The sequence below is a fragment of the Salvelinus namaycush genome, chromosome 3 (assembly GCF_016432855.1).
Source record: "Salvelinus namaycush isolate Seneca chromosome 3, SaNama_1.0, whole genome shotgun sequence".
Lineage (NCBI taxonomy): Eukaryota > Metazoa > Chordata > Actinopteri > Salmoniformes > Salmonidae > Salvelinus > Salvelinus namaycush.
Genome location: NC_052309.1, coordinates 57,806,416 through 57,827,929, shown reverse-complemented (window position 1 = coordinate 57,827,929; position 21,514 = coordinate 57,806,416). Strand labels below are relative to the sequence as shown.

The following is a 21,514-nucleotide window of genomic DNA, read 5'->3' as shown; positions in this document are numbered from 1 at the left end:
TGTATTGTGTTAAGTGTTCACGTTTATTCTTTCGTAATTAAACATGTTGAGCACAAGCTACGCTGCGTCTTGGTCCGATCCCTGCTACACCTCCTCTTCAGACGAGGAGGAAGGCTGCCGTTACAATTACATGAAAGGAATACAGTTTTATATACACATTACACATAAAATGGTACTCATCATTACATAAAGCCCCATCTTACATTTTATTGAGGTACACTCCATTCTTGGTTGGTACTTTAACATTATTAAAATGAAATTAATGATGTAAAAGTGTATGGTATAAATTACAGTGATCGGTCTTTGAATTTACTGCCTTCATGTTCGTTTCAGCAGCATATTTATATTTGGCTTTTGTTTGTCTGTCTTTTCCATGGTGGCATTCATATGTCTTTGTGCTCACAACTTCAAGTTGGGAGACTTTTACTCTCCCAGCTGAGTTTTTTTTTTCCCTGCCAAAGGCTGTGCATCTGTTGAAGCTCAAGAATATTAGAATGAAAGGCTTGTAGGGAAACTAACAATGTTGCTCCATCAAATAGAATAACTTCTCTGTGCTTGAAATGGAATCGCTTATGCTTGCTAGCTAGCTCATTTTACATGAGAGTAACAAAAGTTAGCTACCAGTTATCTAAAAAAGAAAAGCCAATTTACCCTTTTGCCCAAAACTTTTGTCCTTTCTCAATGTTATGCATTTGAGTGACGTTGTGTACACTCATCTGATTGGTCGGGTAGGCGGGCTTTCTGAGCCGGTTAGAGATGATCCAATCGCTGATTACTTTTTGTCCATCACGCCTGGCAGTCTCCGATTGAAGTATGCTGCGAACAGAGACCAGTCAAATAATTCAGTTTGATTCGTCAGGCAAGCACGGTGGATACGAGTGTATTACGGTCTGGGAACATAAATTCTACACAATAGTGCAGATCTAGCGCCCACTATCGGGTACCTAGGCTAGCAATATTAGGGAGGGGGTGTGTGTAAATGTATTTTGGAGAGGGAACTGGCAAGCCAAAATATAAACAATAGACACTGTCGCTATAATAGAATCGCCACATTTTATATATATATTCCAAATAAATTTAGCAATGCAATACTTCAACAACGTAGGGAACAAGGGATGGTAAGAGAGCGTACTTCATTCTAGAGTGATAAATGGGCACCAAATATTTTGCTGTGCACAGACTGGTTTAGGCTACGCGCTAGCATCAGCTGAATCGCTTGTGGTGCCTAGAAGGACAATAGACATTGAAATATATAGCGAGCTGAATAGGGGAGGGAAGGAAGAAACCGGATTTTTGTGGTGGTGGTTGGTGTGACCCCCCCATCCACCCCCTCCTTCCCTCTGTATCCTCCACATCCCCCTCCTCCTTCTCCTCCCCTCCATTCCTCTCCCCCTCCGTGCTGGTCTCAGTCTTGAGGACTTGCTAGTGAATCGGGAGAAATAAACAGACACTGAGCAGAGGGGGAAAAAAAGAACACAGGGAGTGATAGCGTGCGAGAATTTAAGACATCTCCTCCCTCCCCTACCCCCTCACTATCTCTCCATCTTCATCTCTCGTCTTTTCTTTAATGGAAAGAAATTATCCTGGTACAGGGTTCGGTGATTTGGGCGCTGGTACGGGATGGAGTTACGAGAGATCCGCCAAGGCAAGGTAAGCATTTGTACCCGTACATGTGCGCCCTCATACATTGGATGCATAAATATGCTTAGCTTGCTGTAACAATGCCCATGCCGATAGAGGCAATGCAATCTGTGCTCCCTCTATCGCTCCGATTATATATATAGATTACATTGTTTGCAAGCGCCAGGTAGGCTATAGCAAGGCTATCAGTATTGTCATTAGCAAGATTGGGGGGGTCTTGAAAATGCAAGGAACGCGATTGAGAGTTAATACGTGATACGGAAGGTAGACCGAGACAGAAAAAAAGAGGGGGGAGAGGGGCGAAAAGAGGGGGGATGGGTTGGACTTGGGAGGATACAGCTAGTTTTAGCTGGCTAGTGTATAATCAGAAACGAAGAAAAAAAATAATGTAATGATATTTGCAAAGAACATTTGCATTTTTCACAATATTCCATAATTATATGAATGCATACTGGGTTGTCTTTACTAATGCATTGATTGCGTAATACGTTTACAAAGCAATGGTTGGTGCTAATTGGCTATACAAACCAAATGTATTTGACGATGCAAAATGCAATGTTTGTAGCTAGGCTACTGTCGGCAGATTACTGTAGCTAGCACAGTGTCTACAAATGAAATTGCCTTTATGCTAGAAATGGTGGTGCTGCAGGGTTGCTTTTTCATCGTCTCGCATTCTCGCTAATACACTGTAGGATGAGTGTAGGCTAAATCAAATCAAGATATGCAGCTATCATCAAACAATTAGAGTAAACACTTTCCATAACTTAGCTTGTAACAGTGACAATTTAGTGACAGCTAGCTAGTGAATTGTAAGGTATTTTAATTAACTCACTCTGCAAGCACGAGTACATTAAATCCCATTATTAAAGAAGCAGCAGTTGCAGCATGGATGTTAGTGCAAATGTTTTTCTATATTGGGATAATAACTCCTAGATAGCTTTAAGCCTAGAAATTGTATTGATGGAAACTTGGATAAATTGGTAACGGTACACCGTGTGTAATACAGTAACTGTCTAACTTAACTCTCAAGTTTAGGTGATAGGCGTGTTATTAACAGGTGCAATGATAGATGTATTACTTGTGCATTCATGCGAGAAAAACCTCTACTAGCTATAGCCATTTTGGGGTAAAGTTAGCTAGCTTACAGGTTACAGGTAACTGTTGTCCTTGCTAGCTAACGTTAGTTGTTCTGTTCAAGTTAAATTATTCTGCATTGACTCAATGCTGCAGGTCTTTGGCTACAAAGTAAAATGTATAAGAATCGATCATAAACACCAACAAATGTCATTAGCTAAAACGATGGCTTGTGTGATGTTAGCTAGAACTCACTACCCAGCTAGCTAACTCATGTTATGCGGTATTGAGAGACAGTTGCTTAACTCTAACCACCGAACGTTAGCCAGCTAACATTAACGCGTTAGCTAAGCTTACGGGCGTACTGGTAAAATATTTAAAATCATCTCTAATTTCCGTTAACGCATGAATTAAAACGGGAATGATATAATGTAAGAACGTTATTAATGTAACGAAATGTTACAATGTTTCACATTGTGTGTCTTAAAATGCCTCGTCTCTGTGTTTTAATGAATTGGGGCCTACTTACATTTCAAAGGCTACGCACATTACCAGTCGTCGCCGGGACAACCAAATCAATCTTGCTACAGAGCGTACGTTACATGTAGCAAAAGTGTAGCTCGCAGTAAACACCAGTTTATTTGGATAATTTGTTTTTAAAACGCAGATACTGTGAAATTCCAGATTGGCGATAAGATGAGCAAAATACAATTGCATAATGGTTGTAAGGGACAAAACTCTCAAGTATTAGTCCCACAGGCAAATACATATTGCATTCTGACTGAACGTGTGCATGGAGTAATTGCATAAAGCCCTAATCGTGCCCTCTATTACAGTGTCATTCACTGGTAGTGCCACTTATTATATTGTCCTTATAAAGTGTTACCATATTTTCTATTTTGGGCCTGAATACTCATTGGTTCATCAAAGATGCAAATGATCAAATCACTGCAAAAACAATTTCAAAGCTATAGTAGTTGCTTATGCAGAATAGGCTATTGTACGTAACCTTGGTAACTGACAGTGTTGAGATACATACAATGTTTTATGTAGCCTACTACTATATTTTATCTTTGAACCAAGGAGTATTTAGGCCCCTAAATATATATATATATATTCTTTTGCGGGTCAGCTGATCTAGCCTAGCCAGCAGTTGTTGTTTTTTGATGGCTGAATCCCAGAGTCAAGGGCATCTCCAAGCCCACAGGCAGATTGATGTAGTCCTGGTGTTCTTATGATGACCTCATGCTCCCTAATGTGGGATTGTCTGGCTGCCTTTATTGAAAAAGGTAAAGGAACAGAAACTACTACTACTTTACTGTTCTACTACTGTTCTAGGGTAATGAACCTAACCAACATTGGATGACAGTTACAAAATATTTTATCTTCAGCCATATTAATTGAAGTGAATACATTTATAGAAATCTTTTATTTTAATGTGCAATTAATGAACATGTTCCAATATGTATGAGTCATTTAATCAGTTCATTGATTGTATGAGACTGTATAGTGGTTACATCTATTTTGGTATCATACCTGTATGTGCTTGCAGGTAGCCATGACAACATTTTGGTAATCTGTCCCATTTGTAGTCTGAATCATATTGTATTGTAAATACAACGGAGTTCCAAAAAATGCCCTCTGCTGCACTCAACTAACCATACAATAATACCAGTAGAATACATTTGTTTAGCTCAGAATCTCCATACCAAGCTCTTACTAGTACCAGGCATGTCTGTAGATGACAAATGTCTAGTGTATTAAACTAGTGAGCCTATTATCATCATACACCTGCCTGGATGGAACGGCAGGGTGAAATTAACAGTGGTTGATTGCGAAAGCAGTCTTAATGAAGGATTAATAGCTCCCCCTCCTTTATTCATCCCCTCTTTCACAATCTTGAGGACTGCAGCTCACTCCATCATGGTTATATGGCCCGACAGAGAGTTGGAGAGGAGGGGGTGGGAGAAGAGATGTAGAGGAGAGAAGAAAAGAAAGAAGGAATGGTTGAATTTGGAGGAGAGGAGATGTAGGGAGGAGAGGAGAGAAGATGACAGGTTGAAGGAGGAGAGGAGATGTAGGAGAGAGAACAGGATGGGAAGAGGTGGAGAGGTGCGCTCATTTGAAAATTGCATCTGAGCAGTACAAGAGATTAGCACTCAACTAAATACATACTATTGATTTATTTGCTTAGCCCATTGAATTCTCAATGTACATATATTCTGGGAAAGTGGAAGTACTGAACCTGACTACGTCTGGTTCTAGTATATAGTGTCTAGTTCCAGAGCCATTCATTTCAATGGAACCAATTTCTTAAACATAGAAATCGACATTTAGGGATTAGGGTTCCGTTTGATATTTTAGCATTTAGCCAAAAATATTTCTATTGTTAACATATTATGAAGATTTCAGTAGAATATATGGATGTGTCAAACTCAAGAATACTGAACACACTGACGTGTCATATTCAGAGAAAATTACCCATGATTCCTGAGTCAGATAGTGGCGTATGCTAACCGAGCCGTGGCTAAACTTAGCACGGCTGCAGAGGAGGAGGAGGAGTCAGCGACCGACACACTCAGACAGTCACCACGCTTTTATCAATGAAACCACTATGGGTCTCGCCTCATCACTTTGTTGTCCAGTCATAACCGCTCGCCTCTGCTGCTAGCTTTCTATGCATGACTGGGGAACAGCAATTCCAATCAGCTAAGGTGGCTAGTCACAGTCACATGATTGGTTGAATGGTGACAGAGTGGTGGCCAATCAACATCACATTACACTGAAGAGAACCAAAGGGTGATATGCCGGTTTTCTCGTTGGAGCAAAAGACTGTCCTCTCTCCTCCGTCCTCTCTCCTCTGTGACCCGGAAACCGATGAGTGGTTGAAGAGTGTGTAAATTCTGTAGCAGGCAAACAGAATACAGTCCTTCCCTCCTTGATGTCCTCCTTTTGGCGAAGAAGCACAAGTGTATCCTACCAGAGTCCTTCATGGAAGAGTTTTGAAATCTGCCAAACCCCCTTTACGAAAAAGCATGCAAACGTTTAAAAATAATAGGATACTTATCCTTTTATTGATAAAAGGTTGTGCACTAGCTTAATCGTTTTGGTCAGTTTATACATTTAATTTGGGATTCCGGATTCCACCCTGTAAACTTAATTTGCCTGATGACGTGCGATTGGAGAAGGAGAGTCTCATTTCATACAAGCCATTTTCGTCCACTTTCCATCTCCTTGCCGCCTCTACTCAATTACCTTTGGCCTTTTTCAAAAGGAGGCGAGAGAGGACAGAGGAGAGAGGACGCAGGAGGTGAGCACATCTAATTGATAAAAGGCCATGGTTATCGGGCAGTTCAAAAATAGAACCACAGGACTTCATAAGTAAACAGTTAATAATAAATGTCTTTATGCATAATAGTTTTGAGTTTATTCCACATTAATGAATGAAGCAAATAATATAATTGAAATGTAGAGACTACACTGCACTGTAGTCCCATGGTGACTTCATGAAAATGCCCAAACTTTGATTTCTTGACTCTATGGAGATTTTCTGTTCTCTGAGACTGACTGCATCCCAAATGGCACCCTATTCCTACATAGTGCCTTACTTTTGACCAGGCCATTTGGGACACTGTCTCTGTTTGGGTGTTGTTTCCCCCCTCTGTGCAAGTAAGTGATTGGAAGTGGGAGTGATTGTTGAAAATCTTTCTTTTCATTCAGACTTTCATGTGAACTTTGCTCCCAGTTCTATTTAGAGGCTGATATTGATGAACAATACCTTATTTTGAGTGTTAGGTTACCCTGTGTAAAGTGTAAGACTCATATTTTATGGTGTGGGCTGGAAAGGGCGATATTGACCGTATACAGTATGGAGTATACCTAAGTAAACAACTCTACAAGAGAGTATAGGTAGATTAGAAAGGTAATCCATCACCAAAGCCTGGGAGACACTGTCAGCCGGACTAGAATGCATTGTTGTTGTTTAGGCTTTGTGGTTAGAACAGGATTTTATCGATGCAGAAAGCCTTGCATTTGCTGATTCCCTCATACTACTACCATTTTGTTGGATGTTTACAGTTGGTTTGGTTGGGAAATTAACTATTTCTTTGTGATTTGATAACAGGAGGTGTTATGTAAAAATTTGTAGGCTTTCAAGAAAATAGCCTTATCTAGGCCTAATTGACGATGATGGGTTATCAGTAATATCCTGTATGCACAATGCTTCTCTTGCCTCACTATTCGTATACAACCCGCAAATTCAAATCTTGACCTCAGTCAGTTTTACTTCTTTTTTTGTTGTTGTTCTTCTCCTAGTAATCAGGGACTGATTTAGACCTGGGACATCAGGTCGGTGCAATCAGGTAGACAATAAAACCAGCAGTACTCTGGACTTCGGTAGAGTAAGATTTATATACCCCTGGTATACAACATGAGTATCCCAATTCGGATGTATCAAGTCCGCAGCACTTCTGGTTTTCATAATTGATTGATTGAACGACTATTTGACGATTGAAAATAAATATAAAGTCAATGCTGCCCGAGACAAAATTACATACACTCACCCTATAATCAGAGACTGATTCCGACCTGAGACACTAAGTGAGTGGACTCTCTGGCCAATCAATTAGGCTACACGAATCGATCAATTATCTAACAAAGAGAAAAGAGAAACAGCTGTACTGCAGATCTCGATTTAGATAACCCCGATATAGAAGAATAATCTAACTTTTCATGAATTAATGATTTCTCACCCCTTCCTCCCTTCTTTCCTCAGCCTGGTGTATGGGAGTTCTAGGTCCTCCCATCCGGACTCAGAGCTGCTCCATCGCCAGGCTTATGGCACCCCCCACCCTCTGCAGGGCTACGCAACCAATCACCATCCTGGCAGCTCTGGACAAGGCGGGGCATGGGGGGCTGGGCGGAGTCTAGGTAAGGGGCGGGGCTAATATGAACCTTGATTCAAATGTGAAATTGAGGTCTCTGCATGATGCCAAAAGGTTGTCATATAGACTGTTAGAATACCTGCCATTACAGTACAATATTGTCCTATCCTATACACACAGCCAGGGAGCATGTACATTTTTGTCTCTATCAAAGTGTTTTTGTTTCGACTAGACTGTTGTTTAGATGAGTCACTATAAACAGAAAAATGTGTGTGGTTGAGTAAATGCTTTTGTGTCTATGTCCTCTAGGCTTATCTGGGCTGTTTGATACTGGGCTACACCATGCCAGTCCCTCTGGTCCAGACCCATCTGTCATGAACCTGATTTCAGCACTGGAGTCCCAGGGTCGGCAGCCACCCCCCTCAGCCTCCTCCCTCCTCTCCCAGTTCCGAACACCCTCCTGGCAGACTGGTGAGTGCAGGAGCCAGTCTTGAGTCATGTTCAAGTACAACTGAGTCGTGTTCATCATTTTCTAAGTGTTATGAAGGACAGCAGCACATTTATAATAATATCTGTTACTTGTCTTTCTATCTCCATTTCCCATAGCGATGCACACTCAGCCAGAGCTCTTCATTGGGTCTGGCTCCTTCCCCTCCTCCTCCCTCTCGGCCTACCAGCACCCAGCCTCTTTCTCTGGGCGGTCCTTCCCTGGCGCCTCGCTCTCCCTCCAGGACTCCCCCACCTTCAGCCCCACGTCCAACGGCCTCCTGTCCCCCCATGACCCCCTGCTGCACATCAAGACGCCCTCGCAGTCCAGCCTGGGCTTCGACCGCTTACTCTCCTCACAGGGCGCCGCCTACCGAGGGTCGCAGGACCCCACAGGCCCGTCGCAAACCTCCTCCTCCTCCTCAGGCCGCCACCTACCCCCTCCCCAGTTTAACCTGCTGTCGTCCCAGCTCCAGGACCAGTCCTCCCAGTTGTACAACGCCTCTGTGTTCTCATCGGCACCCGCCCCCCCTCCGCCCCAGCCACCACAGGAAAGGGCCATCCCCCGGCAGGACAGCGTGATCAAGCACTACCAGCGCTCTTCTCCGGCTCAGTCCCAGCTCTCCTCCTCAGCCCCCCACCCCCTGCAGCACTACCTCAGCTGTGGGGCATCGGGTTACCAGCAGATCTCCCACCACCGGCATGGAGGGGTGTCCTGCAGTCCGCTGGGAGAGCAGAGTCCTTCAGCAGACCCCAAACCCTCCCCCCGGTCAGACCAAGTGTACCGCCCCATCATCCAGACCCCGTACACCTCCTCAGCCGCCTCCTCGTCAGGATCAGGTGGAGGTCTAGGGAAGGGGGCTAAGAACTCCAGCTCCAGTAGCGGCTACTCCTCCTCGGGCTCCTCGTCGTCTCGAACCCCCCACACCCCACCCTCAGCCTCCTCGTCCTCCTCAAACTCCAACCCTAACCCTTCCTCCAGCTCCTCGTCAGCCCCATCCAGACAGCAGCCCCCGACTCAGTCTGCGCCCCCTCCCCCACCTCCCCCTCCAGTCTCCTCTGCCCCGGCCCAGCAGCCTCCTCTTAAACCCTGCCTGTCAGCATACGGGTCCCCTGTGGCCCCCGTCAAGCCCACCGCAGGCCTCCCTGGACAGACACCTCCCCAGCAGCAGTCGTACTCCCCCAGCCAGCCCCCTCCCTCACACCTCCCCTCTCACCAGCCCTATGGGGGCTTCGGCTCCCCCCAGGCCCAGGACCTGACCTCTGGCCCTGGGAGTTCTGGGAAAGGGTATGGAGGACTAGGGCCAGGAGGCCGCTCCTTCTCTGCCGAGGTGGTCTACGGGACGGACTCAGGATACGGCTCGCTGCCTACCTCCCTCGGGGGAGCAGGCAGTCCCTCGTTGGGGTACGGTGGCCCAAGGCACTCCCCTGCCCTCCTGGGGTCTGGGGGGGGTGGAGGGTCAGCCGGCAGTGGGGCAGGGTCCGGGGCTGGTGGATCAGGAGGTGGGGGTGCAGGATCAGGTGGTAGCAGTGGAGCTGGGGGAGGCAGCTCGTACCACCTCCCTGACTCCAGCCCCTCTCCCTCCAGCAACTCTGGCATCATTCGACCTGGGCTGCACTCTCCTGCTCCCGCCCGCCCTGCCCAGTCCCCCGGGGGAGCCGGGGGGAACAAATACCTTTCCTCCGTCCTCTCCCCTGCCTTCCTGTCCTCTCCGCAGGGCTACCCCGACACCCGAGGCCCCCAGCCTCAGTCTTACCACCCCACGCCCCCCAAGCCCAAGCCAGACAGCGACATGCTGGGAGTGGAGCGCTCTCAAGACGAGGAGGATGACGATGACGATGACTTCCTGATCCAGCACTTGCTGCATGCCCAGAGCCCTGCGCCCCTCCCGTCCCAGCACCACCCCGAGCAGCAGCCGCCCCAGTCCATCTCTCAGGCCAGGGATGGGGGCAAAGGTCTGGCCTACGACCTGAGTAAGGCCTCTGAGGAGCGCTACCACCTGCAGAGTGTCATCCGCACCAACAGCGCCACCAACAGCACGGTCCCCGGTACTGCAGGTAACGTCAGCGGAGGTGACCTGGAGAGCCAGTTGGAGATGTCTCTGAAGAAACAGCAGCAGCAGGCCAAGAACGAACGAGGGCTGTCTGGAGCAGGAGCCAGCGGAGGAAGAGGGGGGGCAGACTCCCTCTCCCACCCCAACCCTCACGTCCCCTATCCGCAGCAACACGACTCCCTCGGCTCAGTGGTGCACTACGGCAGGAGCGACCCTTACTCCCAACACCCTCACTCCCAGCACCCCCACCATCCCTCGCAGGCCCCCTCACACCCCCAACACACCCAGCACTCCCGACACGCCCACCCCCACTCCCATGGCCACCCTCACATGGAGCTCAAAAAGCCTCCCGACTCGTCCGAGCTGCCATACCTGCGGAAGACACCCGAACTGCAGCAGCAGCCCCGACAGTCCCAGCCCTCCCTTTCCCTCATGGACTCCCCTCCAAACCAGCCCCAGCAGCCTCCCTCTGCCCACATGCTCCAGTCTGTTCTGTCCCACACTACCCGCAACAAGATGGACACCCAGCAAGCTGCTTCTCAGCAGCAGCAGCACTCCATGAGTCAGCAGGCCATGATGGGGGCAGGTGGAGAGGCAGAGCCTGGGGGACAAGCGGGGGTGGATCCCCAGCCCCTGTCTCAATCCCAGCTGCAGCTCCAACTCCAGTCCCAGGCTATAGAGGCCCACTACGGCCAGGCCAGCCAGAACTCGGTTTCTCCGCTGGACATGCTGGAGCGCACCCTGTCCCGTGCCAATAGCAGAGACAGTGGAGGGGCCGTGGAGAGAAGTGGGGTGGGGGGAGGAGATGGGGGCAGTGGTGACGGACACAGGCAACAACAGCAGCAGCACAGGCTGCCGTCTCATCACCACTCCCAACAAACTGCCTCCAAGCTTCACGACTTCCTCTCCGAGCCAGACCTGGGAATAACCACGCCCTCCCACCTGCACCACCTCAACCCACACCACCCCCACGTCCATCACCAACAGCAGACCCACCCGCACCACCCCCTCCCGCACACCCATGCCCACCCCCACTCCCACCACCTGGCAACCAACGCAGGGCCCCAGCAGCAACAGCCTCCGCCCCATCAGAGGGACCAGGAGCCCCAGCTCTGTCAATCCCAGTTGGACCAGCTCAAAGAGCACCAGTTTGACACTGTGAGCCCTGTGGGGAAAGCGGGCCAGAACCAAGGCCAGCAGCAGCAGCAAAGGTTTGTGCCTCTGACCTCCATCTGTTTCCCAGACTCCCTCTTACAGGATGAGGATCGCTCCTTCTTCCCCGGCATGGAGGATATGTTCTGCTCTGACGACTACTCCAAGTCGAGCTGCGCCGGGGGTCCCGGGGCAGGCCAAGGGGTGCAGGAAGGTATGTCTGAGGCACGTGGACAGGGACCAGACAGCATGGAGGACGTCAAGACCAGTGATGGAGGAGGTGGCTATGACATGATGGGTCACCATGGCGACCAGGGGTATGGGTACTGCCACAGCCTCACGGAAACAGAAAACAGCACCATGCATCTGGACCTGGACTCCCTGAAAACCCATGAGCTCCCCTCCACTGTGAACACAGAGCAGCTCGGCCTCATCCAGTCCCAGACCCCAGGCCTTGGCTTGGGGGTTACAGGGGGAGTTCCTGGGGACGGCTCCGCCAACAAGATGATTGGGGGTACGGGCGTGGGTGGAGGGTCTGGTCTGGCTGGGCTGACGTCGCCCATCTTCTGCTCCTCCCGACCCAAGAAGCTGCTGAAGACCAGCTCCTTCCACCTGCTGAAGCAGCGCCGCGACCCGCAGCCGCAGGCCAAGAAGAACTACGCCCAGGAGTATGAGTTCGAGGATGACGAGGACAAGGCTGATGTTCCCGCTGACATCCGCCTGAACAGCCGGCGGCTCCCTGACCTCCTCCCCGACCTGGTGTCCAGCTGCAGGAAGGCTGGAGGAGGAGGGGCCTCGGGGGTGGGCTCCCTCAGCCCTCTGATGGGCGACCTGGACTTCTGCCACCCGTCCGGCTACCCCTCCCTTGGACCCCCTCCCCAGCTCCTACCCCACGACGGGCCCAAGAAGAGGGGCAGGAAACCGACCAAACCCAAACGTGAAGGGCCGCCTCGGCCCAGAGGGCGCCCTCGCATCCGCCCGCTCCCGGAGCCGCCCTACTGTAGGGGGCTGATGGGAAATGTAGGCGGGGAGACCCGCAGGGGTCGTGGGCGGGGTAGGGGGCGTGGCAGGAAGGAGGAAGGGATGACAGAGATGCACCAAGAAATGAACAAAGTACCCGACCTCCAATATCAACAACAACAACAACAACAGCAGCAGTTCCACCAACAACAGCACTTTCAACAACAGCAGCACCAACACCATCACCTCCAACAGCAGCAAAATCTACAACCTCAACAGCAGCAGCACCTACAACACCTTCATCAACAGCATCCACAGCACCAGAAACCTTTCAAGCCTATCAAGGTAAGGGAGACATGAGCAGAGTGATATCATGTTTAGATAGCGAGTTGTATGGACTCCATAAAGCTTACAGTGCCTTCAGAAAGTATTCATACCCCTTGACTTACTCCTTATTTTGTGTGTTACAGCCTGAATTCTATACACAATACCCCATAATGACAAAGTGAAAACATGTTTTTAGAAATCTTAGCAAATCTATTGAAAAGGAAATACAGACACATTTAATTTACATAACTATTCACACCGCTGAGTCAATACCTGTTAGAACCACATTTGGCAAAGATTACAACTGAGTCTTTTGGGGAAAGTCTCTAAGACCTTTGCACATCTGGATTGTACAATATTTGCACATTATTATTTTTTTAATTCTTCAAGCTCTGTCAAATTGGTTGTTGATCATTGCTAGACAGCCATTTCCAAGTCTTGCCATAGATTTTCACGTCGATTTAAGTCAACTGTAACTAGGCCACTCAGGAACATTCAATGTCTTTTGGTAAGTAACCAGGAAATATTTGGCCTTGTGTTTTAGGTTATTGTCCTGCTGAAAGGTGAATTTGTCTCCCAATGTATGTTGGAAAGCAGACCGAACCAGGTTTTCCTCTGTGCTTAGCACTATTCCGTTTATTTTTATCCCTCAAAAAACTCCAAGTGCTTGTCGATGACAAACATACCCATAACATGATGCAGCCACCACCATGCTTGAAAATAGGAAGAGTGGTACTCAGTGATGTGTTGTGTCCATGCAACTCATTGTGTGACTTGTTAAGCACATTTTTACTCCTGAACTAATTTAGGCTTGCCTTAACAAAGGGGTTGAATATTTATTGACTCAAGACATTTCAGCTTTTCATTTTTTATTAATATGTAAATATGTCCAAAAACACAATTCCACTTGGACTTTATGGGATATTGTCTGTAGGCCAGCGACACAACATCTCAATTTAATCCATTTTAAGTTCAGCCTGTAACACAACAACATTTTAAAAAGTCAAGGGGTATGAATCCTTTCTGAAGGCACTGTAAATAATCAGTTGTGTTATTTCCTCTCTTACCCCACTAACTCTTTCTCTCTGCGTTTTCTCTTCCTATATCCCCCTCACTTCAACTATCCCTTTCTTTTTCCCTCACCATACCCCTAATACCCTCATTCCTCCTTCTCTCTTTTCCTCTTTTCCCTATACCCATCACTCTCCTCCATCCCCTCTTTACATCTCTCAGATCAAGCTGCCTATCCCCTCTATGTCTCCCTCGGACTCCTTGCTAAGGACAGACTCCCTGTCCAGCACCGACCCGGTTCTCTCTGACGGGTCAGTGGGCTCGGCCCCTTCCCTGGGCCTGAGTCCAGGAACCACCGCTGGGATGGACATGAACATCACCAGGAGCCAGGAGAAGATGAAGCAGAAAGCTCAAGCCCAGGAGGTGAGTGCATCTGCCTTTGTCTTTTTTTGATTCTACCTGCTGTTTTTTAATTTGGTAAATCGTACCTATTACGTTATTGTTTGCGTTAATTTTTACGTCACTCACTATCTGTCATTTTGACCAGTGTTCAGCTTTATCCAAACTTATTTACCACTACATGTACATCCTTGGGCAAGGGTGATAGGTAGGCCTCTCTCTATAGGACACTAAGGGATCGTTTCAGAGAATCAGTAGTGATGCATTGCTTTGATTTGACAAAATAACCAAGATTTTTAAAAAATATATTTCATCAGCAATAATGTTTATTTTTATATTTTTCTACTGAACTCCCTGGTCAGTACTTCACTGTTGATTTGTTGTTATGCACTGTAGCTACAGTTCTTGAGGTTTCGAAAGAGATTCCTTCTCATTAGTGGGTGTACCTGATATCATTTTAAATTATTCATGTTCGGCAGAGCTTCTCACTTCAAAGTGGTGAATTTGGGATTCGTCTCTGAGAACGACAAAGGTATTTGAAGTGTGTTTTGGGGGATTGACTCTCTGGTGTGTGACCAAATCTGAGAGTTTTCTCCTCTTTCCTGTCACATTATACACACCAGCTTGGGAGGGAGGGATCACTTGTCTCTCTTTCTGAGGGGAAATTAAAACTGACAAACATTTTGAAAAGAAAACTGAAATATTTCTGATATGAACAACTAGGCCCAAAAAAGAACTTGGACATCTGCCAGATGTGATAATGAGTATGTTTTTAATCTACATCTGACTTTATATGATTTAAATTCAGCATATATAGTATTCAATATTTACAGTGCCTTCAGAAAATATTCATGCCCCTTATTCCACATTTTGTTGTGCTACAGCCTGAATTCAGAATGGATTAAATATTTTTTTCAATCTCACCCATCTACACACAATATCCCATATCCCATAATGACAAAGTGAAAACATGTTTTTAGAAATGTTGGCAAATCTATTGAAAATGAAATACAGAAATATCTCATTTATATTAGGAATTCATACCCCAGAGTCAGTATATGTTAGAATCAACTTTGGCAACGATTACAGCTGTGGGTCTTTCTGGGAAAGACAGACATTTTCAAGAATTGCTATATTTTCAAGCCAATTTAAGTCGAAACTGTAACTCGGCCACTCAGGAACATTGTGTCTTCTTGGTAAGCAGCTCCAGTGTAGATTTGACCTTGTGTTTTAGGTTATTCTCCTGCTGAGAGGTTAATTTGTCTCTCAGTGTCTGTTGGAAAGCAGACTGAACCATGTTATCCTCTAGGATTTTGCTTGTATTTAGCTCTATTCCGTTTATTTTTATCCCCAAGAAATCTCTAGCCGATGACAAGCATACCCATAACATAATGCAGCCACCACTATATTTGAAAATATGAAGAGTGGTACTCAGTGATGTGTTGTTGGATTTTCCCCAAACATAACGCTTTGTATTCAGGACATAAAGTTAATTTCTTTGACACATTTTTAGCGGTTTTACTTTAATGCCTTATTGCAAACAGGATGCATGTTTTGGAATATTTTTATTACGTACATGCTTCCTGTTTTTCACTCTGTCATTTAAGTTAGTATTGTGGAGTAACTACAATGTTGTTGATCCATCCTCAGTTTTCTCCTATCACAGCCACTAAACTCTGTAACTGTTTTAAAGTCACCATTGGCCTCATGGTGAAATCCCTGAGCAGTTTCCTTCCTCTCTGGCAACTGAGTTAGGAAGGATGCCTGTATCTTTTTAGTGACTGGGTGTATTGATACACCATCCAAAGTGTAATTAATAACTTCACTATGCTCAAAGGAATATTCAATGTCTGCTTTCTTTTTATTTTATTTTGACCCATCTACCAATAGGTGCCCTTCTTTGCGAGGCATTGGAAAACCTCCCTGGTCTTTGTGGTTGAATCTGTGTTTGAAATTCACTGCTCGACTGAGGGACCTTACAGATAATTGCATGTGTGGGGTACAAAGATGAGGTCATTCCAAATCATGTTAAACACTATTATTTCACAGAGTGAGTACATGCAACTTCTTAGTGACTTTTAGAGCACATTTGTAGTCCTGAACTTGCAGTATTTAGGCTTGACATAACAACGAGTTTAAATATTTATTGACTATTAATTTGTAAACACTTCGAAAAACACAATTCCACTTTGACATTATGGGTTATTGTTTGTAAGCCAGTGACACAACATCTCAATTGAATCAATTTTAAATTCAGACTGTAACACAACAAAATGTCAAGGGGTGTGAATACTTTCTGAAGGCACTGTATATTTATATTCGTTATTTGTATAATAATGGTTGGAAATCTCATAGGAAGTCATTAAGATTGTACACTGCCCTTTTCCAGGTGCTCAAAGCACTTAGTCACCTCATCCTCTATCAATATGTGATTGTAGTCTGAGCGTTAGTGTAACAGCTGCCAGCCATGTATGGGATTGGGGGGGGGGGGGGGGGGGGGGGGGGGGGGGGGGGGGGGGGTTGAATGTATTTCTTATGTTGGGCTAGAGATAGATAAGATGGAGTCTTTTTGTGTGAGTTTGATGTTCTGGATTCCATCTGTTGATGTCTGCTGGTTGGTCATGGTAAAAGTAAAATGGCGGCTGTTGCCTCAGCAACAGGGAGAGTGTGGACACAGGAAAGTGGCCAATGGAATGAACAGTGTAGATTTCTGTGCGATTTGCAGGGGTAGGGGGGGTGAAGAGCGGAATCCCCCATCTAATTCAATCCCTCCCTAACTCTCATCACTTGCCTTTTACTCATTGTAAAGCGGTTGTAATTACAAAAATATACTGGTATCAATTGACTGTAATGCCTTTTTAACATAATGCAGTAAGTTTAATTGATTTTCACAGGGGTGCAACAAAGACTGTTGTTTTGTCTTATTCAAGTGTGTTCAGATGTCCATATTGATTGAAGCGGGTTGAACAGCCAAAACAGTGGCGACCGGTTTCCTCACATCACTCTATAGAACATGGAATATAACCTCAACTAGACAACAATGCAAAGTCAATCAATCAATTCATCAGTCATCAATTGAATCATTAATTAAACCTCTCTTGTAGCGCACAGCAGTGCAGATATGCCAGAAATGTAAATGTTACCCCTATGAAACAAGCGGGCCGGTCACGGCTTTTAATTGAATATGGGTTTCGTTTTTTGAACATATGATGAATGTCTTTGCTTTGTGGCCGCCACAGATGACGTGGGAGAGGGACATGGATGAGCAGCTGACCCCAGAGGCCTGGGCTGCCATGCAGAAGCTCTCCAACACGGTGAGAAACCTCAATCCGTCCCGAGCTACACCTCCTAATAAATCACAGTATCATCTATAATTCATGACTCATATTTCACAAGTCATATAACTCAGAGATCCCTTCAGCGCTGGGTAACTCGCCAGGCAAGAAGGCTGCAGGGTAGGCTCTACCTGTCAGAACAGTGGTGGGCTAACGTTGACTAGAACACGAACATCCAGAGGAGAGCATATGTGTGCAGTTACGAGTTTGTGGTTAGTGGGGCGAATAAGATAGAGGGTCATAAGGCTCCACAAGTGATATTTCAAGTCGGGGAAAGACAAAAGAGAACACATTGGTGTGTGTTAGTTTTGTTTTAAACATTTTGGTGCAATTTTCACAAGTATGTGGGTCATTTTCATAACGAGGCATTTTTGATTGACTGAGTACAACAAAGACCTTCACAAAGTCACTTGCTCACCGCACCAAATCGGTCTTTCAATTTGGACACATTCAATCTAAGTATCTGGTTTTCAAAATGCAATGTTCACTTGCCTTTAGATAATGATTTTCTTGTCATTTTTTAACAATACAACTATCACTTAATCGAAGTGCTCCAAACATAACTACTGAACCAAAAGATTGCTTACTGTAACGTATATAGTTTCACAACTTCTGAGCACTACATTTCTATATTTTCCCCCTCCATAAATGTATCAAATTGACATAAATTTACGTTGGAAGGTAAAACCAAATCATATATATGGATGTGGCTGTAAATACTACATCATCATATTCCATCAGCCAGTGTGCTTCAATAGGACAAAGTAGAAAGAGTCACTCTGTGCTACCATTTGGAATTATAGTGAAGTGTACAATGCACTGCTGAAATACCTGGGTTATATATAACAATATACAGTGAGCTCCAAAGCTATACACACAGTTACACACATTTATTTTGATTTGACTCTGTACTCCAGCACTTTGGATTTGAAATGATACAATGAATATGAGACTATGAAGTGCAGACAATCAGCTTTAATTTGAGGGTATTCATCCATATCGGGTGAACTATTTAGAATTTACAGCACTTTTTGTACATAGTCCCCCCTTTAGGGGACTAAAAGTATTGGGACAGATTCACTTATGTGTGTTAAAGTAGTCAAGAGATTAGTATTTGGTCCCATAGTCCTTGTACGCAATGTGTACATCAAGCTTGGGACTCTAGAAACTTGTTGGATGCATTTGCTGTTTGTTTTTTGTTGTTTCAGATTATTTTGTGCCAATTTTGTGCCGATATGTTTCTAAACAATTCTACGTTAATATGGATGCTGCTATTATTACGGATAGTGCTGAATGAATTGTGAGTAATGATAAGTGAGAAAGTTACAGATGCACAAATATTATACCCCCAAGACATGCTAACCTCTCACCATTAAAATAACAAGGGACGTTCGTTTTTTGGGGGGGGGGTATGATATTTGTGCGTCTAACTTTCTCACTCATCATTATTCATTCAGGACTATCCGTAATCATGGTAGCATCGACATTAATGTAGAAGTGTTTAGAAACATATTCTATTCTTATTTACAATAAAAGTGACTCCAAAATGGCAGAATACATTCTTTACCATTTATTTCTATTGGGCACAACATAGAAATGAAACAAAATACCCTCAAATTAAAGCTGACAGTCTGCACTTTAACCTCATAGTCATTGTATCATTTCAAATCCAAAGTGCTGGAGTACAGAGCCAAAACATATGTACTGTATAAGGATAATGAAACTGTGAAACCCCAATGAATGAACAATCAAATGTTCTGAACATAAGATACAAGTGTTATCAGTTTAGTTTTGTACTTAGAGTTTTGAAAATATCCCACTGGGTACAAGCTAGTTGAATCAACGTTGTTTCAGCGTCATTTGTCAACGTATTGTGACGTGGAGTCTACGTGGAAAATACATTGGATTTGAAAAAAGTTCACAACTATTGTTTTGAGGTTATCAACCACAGGAGTATGTCATCATGGTAACCACATTTCAACATAGACAAACCGTATGTTAAATTTGTAACTTTAAAACAATGTCAGATTTTCACTGTTATATCCACTGTCAGAAGAAACAAAAACAATAGACTGGGCAGCACCTCCTACTGGAGAATTGATCTAGCTACAGCTACCCTCCCATCCAAAGTTTTAACAAAGCCCAGCTATTATATTTGTCACTGACTATTAACGATGTGCTATTGTGAGTGATTGTTGAGAGATCTCCACTTAAAAACGAAATAGTCACCGTTGCTATCATTCCATCCATGGCCAAATGTTGAGGTTACTGTAACTATACATTTCTTCTTATGTAGTCATATAAAGTGTGCATGTTTAAGGTGGCATGCATAGGTCATTGCAGGTCTGTGGAGATTGCTGTAATAATCTCAGCAGAATCTCAAATGGCATTGAGCACTTGCACTATGTACTTTGAATGTAATCTCAACTGCAATCTAGGTCATTTGGTTCTGCTATTAGAGGAAGCACAGTGATATCACAATTGTATAAATAAACAAAATATCTGACTTTGTATTCCCATTTGAACTTTGCTGTGCATTTTATATGGTTGAAAGCGCGGTGATAGGTATTTGGGTGACAACTAAACCAAAAATCAGACAGTTTTTTATTTTGGAATTTGGTTGTGCTTTTAGATGGTTGAAAGCATAGTGATAACACATTGGAAATTCAACAAACTTTTTTTTTTGAGTGGGTGAATAGAGGTTGTAATCTCATTGATCAACGTCTCAACCAAATATTAGCCAATTATCCACGTTGAAATGACAGTGTGCCCAGAGGGATACCACTTACATCTGAAAAATGTCCCAAAGTGATTTAAAAAAAAAGTCAGGACAGCCAAAACGGATGACCTCGCCATTTGGCTGTGCTTTGAAGATGCATTAGAGCTGTGTGTATGTGAGGCTGTGTGTATGTGAGGCTGTGTGTATGTGAGGCTGTGTGTATCTGAGGCTGTGTGTATGTGAGGCTGTGTGTGTGTATCAACATAGAGCTGTGTTTGTGAGGCTGTGTAATGCTGTGTGTGTGTGTGTGTGTGTGTGTGTGTGTGTGTGTGTGTGTGTGTGTGTGTGTGTGTGTGTGTGTGTGTGTGTGTGTGTGTGTGTGTGTGTGTGTGTGTGTGTGTGTGTGTGTGTGTGTGCGCGCATATCGGCAGCCTATAGAGGGCGGAGCGGAGACGTGAGTCTGAGGTGATTGACAGCCAGCCTCTCTGACTGACAATAAAACAGAGAGAAAGGGAAAGAGGAGAGAGAAGGCTGTTGCCAGGGTAGCTGTTGCCATGGTTACCCAATTATATTTTCTTACCACCCTCAGACCCCCCCTGCTGTTTGTAAGGTGAACTACCTCTATTCAGAGGAAGAGAAAGGTTTCTAAAGGTACACCCCAACACGAATCATGGAAAAATACAGTTATATAGCATTTAGGGAGATTTTAACATTGGTTTCTGTCCAAGCTTTATTATAATATATACAAATCACACTCCTATATACCCTTTTTTTCACTTTTCCCATTCATACCCTTTTCTCATTATTTCTCCTGCTATTAATTTTCTTATTTCTTTCCTCCCCGGTCTTATCTGCACCTCACCTTTCCTCTCCCGTCTCTTTTCTCCTCTCCTTATCTCCTCTCTTCCCCCCTCTTAGACGGAGGACAAGCCCCCGGAGCTGAAGTCTAATTTCATGGCCTCCTTCCTGGACTTCCTCAAGACGGGGAAGAAGCAGCCTGAATCTGGACCTGGTGGACCACAAGACCTCGGAGGGCCAGTGGAAGGAGCTGAAACCACAGACTCTTCCTCCCTGAAGTGTAGGATCCTGTCCCCGCCTCCCCCTCCACCTCCCCCTCCTCCACCCCCTCCGTTTGGGGACAGTAGCGAGGGCGAGGACGGGCTGAGCCCCTGTAAGCGTCTGGACGACGAGCTGAAGAGGAACCTGGAGACGCTGCCATCCTTCTCCTCCGACGAGGAGGAGGACTCTGTCAGTAAGAACCAGGACCTGCAGAAGAGCATCTCCTCAGCCATATCTGCCCTTTATGACACGCCCCATTCGCTGGCTGCAGCCGTGGCCCCGCTCCCACCCAGCCCATCTCCGCCCCAGAGCCCATCACTGCCACCAACGCCGCCGCCATTGGCCCAAATGCGGGAGGACGTAGCCGATCTGGAGGAGCAGGACGATGACGTAGAGACACAAATGCAACTACAC

The 21,514-nt window shown here is 45.4% G+C and overlaps 1 pseudogene; it reads left to right on the top strand.

Moving 5' to 3' along the window:
* Positions 1-1,567: 1,567 nt before the first annotated feature.
* Positions 1,568-21,514, top strand: part of LOC120044431 — a 28,302-nt pseudogene continuing 8,355 nt past the window's right edge.